Source organism: Scaptodrosophila lebanonensis, unplaced genomic scaffold (genome assembly GCF_003285725.1).
Source record: "Scaptodrosophila lebanonensis strain 11010-0011.00,11010-0021.00 unplaced genomic scaffold, SlebRS2 tig00000400-arrow-arrow-pilon, whole genome shotgun sequence".
NCBI classification, from domain to species: domain Eukaryota; kingdom Metazoa; phylum Arthropoda; class Insecta; order Diptera; family Drosophilidae; genus Scaptodrosophila; species Scaptodrosophila lebanonensis.
Window position 1 is genome coordinate 26,424 of NW_022060673.1, and position 6,708 is coordinate 33,131.

A 6,708-nucleotide genomic window follows, 5' to 3' on the forward strand; every position below is an offset into this window, starting at 1 on the left:
TCCAACAAATTTTGCAGCCCGATTTCCCCCCTTTTGAACTCGAATTTTTCAATACTCATCTTAGTGCACATCTACACTATGATAGAATACTTGAGCCCAACTTTCAGCTCCCTAGCTTCTACGGTTTTGGCTGTGGGCTGTTGACGCGGTTTCCTTTTATGCCTAATTGACGCCCCATAATTCAGTCTCCACGATAAGATTCAAAATTCGCGGTTGCAGTTTTATTTATATTCTTTTATGGATTTTGGAAACCTAATATTAGGTCGATTATTCAATCGAAATGTGGATTTTACCAACAAATTTTGCAGCTCCTTTTCCACTCTTTGGAGCTCGAATTTTTCAATACTCATCTTAGTGCATATTTACACGATTATTCAATCGAAATGTGGATTTTACCAACAAATTTTGCAGCTCCTTTTCCACTCTTTGGAGCTCGAATTTTTCAAATCCCCATCTTAGTGCGCACCTGTACTATGATAGAATACTTGAGCCCAACTTTCAGCTCATTAGCTTCTGCGGTTTGGGCTGTGGGCTGTTACCGCGGTTTCATTTTGTGCCTAATTGTCGCCCCCATAATTCAGCCTCCAACACAAGTTTCAAAATTCGAGTATGCAGTTTTATTTATATTCTTTTATTGATTTTAGAAACCTAGGTTTATGTCGATTAACCTATTGAAATGTGGATTTTTCCAAAAAATTTTGCAGCCCGATTTCCCCCCCTTTGAACTCGAATTTTTCAATACTCATCTTAGTGCATGTTGATGTGGCAGCACTCTGCCAGTGTTGACATGGCAACGCTTGCCAGCAACATCTGCTGGCAGAGCGCTGCTAGCGTCGGCGGCCTCTCCCTCTTTCATATGGGCAGCTAAGCGCCACTGCAATTAGGTTAAGTTTAGTTTCAAATTGTCATACAAGTGAAGAATATATATATACGTGCGAGTCACGTCACAGTGAAAAGGAAAGCAGACGCCATTTTTACTTCCCTTGCGGTTTTTGGACTTTCACCCCCAACGCCCCACGCCAACATTGTCCTTCGAGCCGGATCTTCAGGTGCACCTCCTGTTCCTTCCAAGTCCTGTGCAGCCTACGACCGTTCGCCCCAGCTTGTTCCTGGCGTTGGATACCTGCGAGGAGAAGCAGCTAAGTAAACTATTTACTTGTGGCGCGATACTTACGCCATATTTGTTCACTGTCGGTCTGTCCGCCGACCCCCACAACGGAACAGCATCCCGCTGTCCGTCCCTTATCCAAGGGCCTCATCTCGTCTAACGCCGGGTACCGCGCTGGTCCGCTTAAACGAAAAGTTAAGTGCAACAATTAGCAGGTTCAACCCGAACTCCGTCCGTTTGCGTTTGCATCTTGGCATACTTGCGCATATTCTTTCCCATATGCAACAAGTGTCCAGTGGGAAACACACCTGTTTTACCTGCACGTTCCTAATGCACAATTCACACCACATAGTTTTTGCATGGTCCGTCACACAATAAACATATTTCCACATATGCTTATATACATGCACTTTATATACATACATGCACATTATACAAGAGACATATTTTAACATATGCACATACACATATATACAGCCGCTGCGTATAAATCTATACACGTTTTCATATATCGGCAGCGGAAACAAACGTACGTCCGCATACGCTGATATATATATATATATATATATATATATATATATATATATATATATATATATATATCTATATACATTTGAGTCCGCTATAAACACATCTGCATGCACTAAATATACGAACCATAATATTTACACACAAACATATTTACACTCATATATTTAATTACTAACACAATCCTATACACTCACCGGTCGGTCCACGACTCCCCGCTACGTGCCAACACTCCAGTTGGTATTCCTTATAGCCCGCGCGATATTCCAGCGTCGGCGCTTGTGCGAAAATTAAAACATATTGCGGTTTTGCACTTAAAATTTTTACTTACCCATTAAAGGTAAACAAGTGATGACACTTGTGTAAAATCAGTTATCGGAAGCTACAATCATCGAAATTGGAGTGTGACCAGAAACTTGGTCACGGTAACGAGTCACAGCTGAATTATTAATTTCGATAATCACTGTGACCAATTGCTACTGGCGGTCCGCTATCCCGGAAATCACTTAATAAAATTAAATACAGTTACTTTATCCCAAAAAGTAACTTAATAAATTAAATAAAATTTATTATTGTTTTTTTTTTATGTTTCTTTGGGATTCCTTGTCGCATACCAGCGCCTCCAGCTGGTCTTTCTCCATCAACGTAATTGCGTGTAGTTTTTGCTGCGTTTTTTCAGCAACTTTAATAAAATCAAATAAAAATAAATCCAAATTTTTTCGGTGAATACACATATCCTTGTGGACTTTTTCCCGAACCTTTCCAGCACCTCTACCTGGCAGTTATTTTATCCAGCTTTAATTTATATTTATTTTTGGGTTTTTTTTCTGTTGGATTTTTTTGATTCTTCGTCGCATATCACCGCCTGCAGCTGTCCAGCAACTTAATTGCACATATATTTATTGCTGCCGCGGTGTTTAATTAATTTTAATAAAACGAACATAGAGAAAAAAAACGAAATCCATTTTCTCTTTTATTTCGGTGGCTACACATATTCTTGTGACCTTGTGTCCGACCAGTTTTCAGCACCTCCAGCTAGCATAAGCCAGTTAATAAAACTTGTCGCAGAATTTTGCGCGCCATAAGCGGTCAGCAACGCCGTTTTCCGGCGGACTCATACCCGACCTGCCTCAAGTGGGCCCACTCTAGCAGGCTCGTGTGAGAGCCTAGTATGCCCAGTGAAGGCGAGGAGGACACGAAGAAGCATTTAGTCCATCCGTCTACCTCGGTCGCCCCATCCACTTCTCAGCGTTTGGCCGTTCCTTCTTCTGACGCGCAATCCAGTTCGGTTCCGACACCGTCCCTTGTAAAAACAGTTTCGCCGTCGACGTCAAAAGGGGTTATTCCGAAACCACCGTCGTCGTTGAAGAAGGTTTCGCCCTCTACCTCCAAGAGGAGCAGTCCGGGTTCACGCTTGTTGTTGAAAAAACCTTCGCCTTCCACCGCCAAGAAGGGCAGCCCCAAATCACATTTGTCCGTGAACGCCTTTTCGTCTCCTTCTCCAAGGAAGACCAGCTGTTCGCCACAGCTCTCTGTGAGGGTGCCCAGAATTGCGAAACCCGTTCCGTCTACTCGAGCAGCTGTTCGGATCGCTTCCAAAACGATCAAAATGGTGTTGGACGAATTCATTTCGGTCAGCGATGACCTGTGCCATTTTAAAGCACTAGTTTCTTCGTCCGACCCAGCCGTGACGCTTGTCACGCAGCAGATCCAACTGGACCAAGTCAAAGCCCTGTGGGAACAGGTTCAGCAAGAGCGTCGGCGCTGTTTCCGGGCTCTGAGCCAATCAGAGTCCAGCGATTCCGACAAGCAGGCCTTACAGATGAAGTATGATCACTGCTACCGCGTCTATGAGCGGTGCGCCACTCAGCTCACCACGCGGATACAAGACGCGTCCGCGCGGAGCAGCGCTCCCGCTCCAAGTCCCGAGCCCCCAGTCAGGGGCTGTATCCTTCCGCCAGTGGACACCGAGGTTTTCACTGGCGACTACCTGAAGTGGCCCACGTTCAGGGACCTCTTCACCGCGTTGTACATTCGCAACCAGCGGTTGACAGAGGTGGAAAAACTTTACCACCTCCTCTCCAAAACTCGCGGCGAAGCGAAGGACATCGTGCGTAATTCCCCACTGACCAACGACGGTTTCGCCTCAGCTTGGAAAAACCTAACTGAGCGTTTCGAAAACAAGCGATTGTTGGTCAACAGTCAGCTCAAGGTCCTCGCCAACCTCCAGCCTATTCTTTCGGAGTGTGGCATCGCCATCAAGGAGCTCCAGAGCACAATCCAAGGGTGCTTAACGGCTGTCCAGAATGCCAAGATTGGCACCCAGGACTGGGATTGCCTCCAGCTACCCTTTCCTTATGGGAGCAGTCGGTAAAGGACAAGTCCGAAATTCCGCCCTGGAGCGACATGAATCAGTTCCTCTCGGATCGCTATCGCACATTGGAAGCGATAAATGATGCGACCCTGGGCCTCCGCACCCGCGTTCCAAAGCCAGCTCAAAAGGAGCCGGCTGCGAGGAAGGTCAACTCTTTCGAGACGAAGGTCCGCAACAGTCCGCAGACCTGTAATCTTTGCTCGAAGGAGAACCACCCCGTGCGCCTGTGTCCGCGTTTTCTGCAAATGTCGGTCAAGGACCGATGCAAGGTGATCAAGAATCAGAAGCTTTGCATGAATTGTTTCGCCCGCGGGCACCAACTAAACGCTTGCACAAGCCAGTACAACTGCGCTACGTGCAAGGGGCGCCACCACACTCTCCTACACCGTGGCCCCTCCCTTCCATCGGCGCCCTCAGCATCAGTTCCCCCTCCACATTGCAATCCATTACAGTCCACTTCGTCGAATGTTCAGAGCTATTTCAGCAGCAGCGTTCAGGGCGTCCTCCTCGGCACGGCTATAGTGAACGTGCTCCATTTGGGTAGCGTCTACGCCGCGCGTGCGCTCATCGACTCTGGCTCCGAGGGAACTTTCGTTTCAGAACGCCTACGCAGATCTCTTCGGCTGCCGTTCCAGAAGGTGCAGGCCCAGGTATCGGGGCTGAACGCGACCACATCTGGGCTCGCGACCAAGGTGTGCAGTGTCAAGCTGGCATCTTCCTCACAACCGAGGCGCGAAGTCGAGACGGCGGCATACGTGCTGCCGCAACTGGCAGGCGCCCTGCCATCGTTTCCCATATCCAGCGAAACCTTGAGAGATCTTCCTGACCTGCCGTTGGCAGACCCGTGTTTTTTCCGAAGCGCCACCATCGATTTGCTCATCGGCGCTGACATACTACCTGCCGTGCTGCTTGGCGGCACCCGGCCAAACGTCTGCGGCTCGCTGCTGGCACAGGAGACCATTTTCGGATGGATTCTGACCGGACCAGTAGCGGCGGCAAGGAAGACGGCCATCCGTTCCTTCACCACGCGCATTTCAGCAAGCACACAGCCATCCTTGGATCAGCTGCTCACCAAGTTCTGGGAGGTAGAGGACATCCCGGTGAGTTGCGAGAAGGAAGCGGGCGCAGTGTGCGAACAGCTTTTCGTCCAGACCACCAGCCGGCGGCCGGATGGCAGATACACGGTCTCGCTGCCTTTCAAGGACCCCCAGGACATTCAACTGGGCCATTCTAGATCCATCGCGATGGCCCAGTTCCTCAAGAACGAGGCTCGGCTGCTTAGGAACGTTTCGTTGAAGGAGCAGTATGACGCAGTCATCAACGAGTATCTCGACTTAGGGCACATGCGCCCTGTCCCTCCTCCAACGGACAACGCCAATTTTTACCTGCCCCATCACGCGGTGCTGAAGCCGGACAGCACCACGACCAAGGTCCGCGTGGTCTTCAACGCATCCTGCCCGTCGTCCAACGGGAACAGCTTAAACGACGTACTTCACACGGGGCCCGTCCTACAGGCCGACCTGACTTTACAGGTGTTGAAGTGGCGTTTTTTCCAGCACGTTTTCAGTGCCGACATCACTAAGATGTATCGGCAGATTCTGGTCGACCCCGCACATACCCGGTTCCAGAGAATCCTGTTCCGCGATCCGGCAGGTGACTTGCGGGATTTCGAGCTCCAAACAGTCACTTTCGGGGTGAACTGTGCGCCTTTCCTGGCCATCCGCGTGCTCCTGCAGCTTGCCGAAGACTCCAAGGCGCAGTATCCGCTCGCCAGCCGGGTCCTCACGGACTTCATGTATGTGGATGACGTCCTGGCCGGAGCACATACGAAGCAGGAAGCACTCTCATCCATACGAGAGATACGAGCGGCTTTCAGCGCAGCAGGTTTCCCACTGCGCAAGTGGGTCGCCAACAACAAGGACATTCTTCGCGGCATCCCACCAGAGCATCTGCTGCGCGCCGACTTCTTAGACATTGAGGATGCCAGCATGACTAAGACGCTGGGCATCCGCTGGAAGGCCACCGACGATGAGTTCCTGTTCATCGCATCCGCTTTGGAGGAAGGGTCCTCATTCACCAAACGGGAGGTCCTGGCCCAGATTTCCAGGCTGTTCGATCCCGCCGGATGGCTGGCGCCAATTATTGTCCGTTCCAAGATTTTTATGCAAGAAATCTGGCTCAGCGGAATCGGATGGGATGATCCGCTCCCCTCCGAGCTGCAGCAGAGGTGGAACGAGTTCCTGCGGAGTTATCCCACGCTAGACCGGATCCGGATCCCACGGTGGATTCATTTTCGCCCACAAGGTACGTTTCAATACCACGGTTTTTGTGACGCATCGCAGCAGGCATACGGGGCGGCCATCTACTTGCGCGTCGAGACGCACAGGCAAGTGCAGGTCCATCTCCTGGTATCCAAGACCAGGGTGGCGCCAGTCAAGACGGTGTCACTGCCGCGCTTGGAACTGTGCGGTGCCGTCCTCCTAGCGGACATGTGTGCAGCTATCCTGCCCCACCTTCCACTCAGCAGCTATCCAACGGCGTGCTGGACCGACTCCACTATTGTGTTGGCCTGGCTTCGCAAGCCAGCGTGCAATTGGACGACCTTTGTGGCGAATCGCGTATCCAGGATCGCTCAAGCCACGGATGTAAAGGATTGGCTGCACGTGCGCTCCGAGCACAACCCGGCTGACCTTGCGAG

General features: G+C 50.3%; 1 long non-coding RNA gene across 1 annotated transcript; it reads right to left on the minus strand.

Annotated features, from left to right (window-relative positions):
- Positions 1-750: 750 nt before the first annotated feature.
- Positions 751-1,274, minus strand: LOC115630252. Its single transcript, XR_003996083.1, has 3 exons — positions 1,175-1,274; positions 933-1,123; positions 751-874 (listed from the first exon to the last, which is right to left on the minus strand). It is a non-coding gene; the product is annotated as an uncharacterized LOC115630252 (long non-coding RNA).
- Between the last annotated feature and the right edge of the window lie 5,434 nt (positions 1,275-6,708).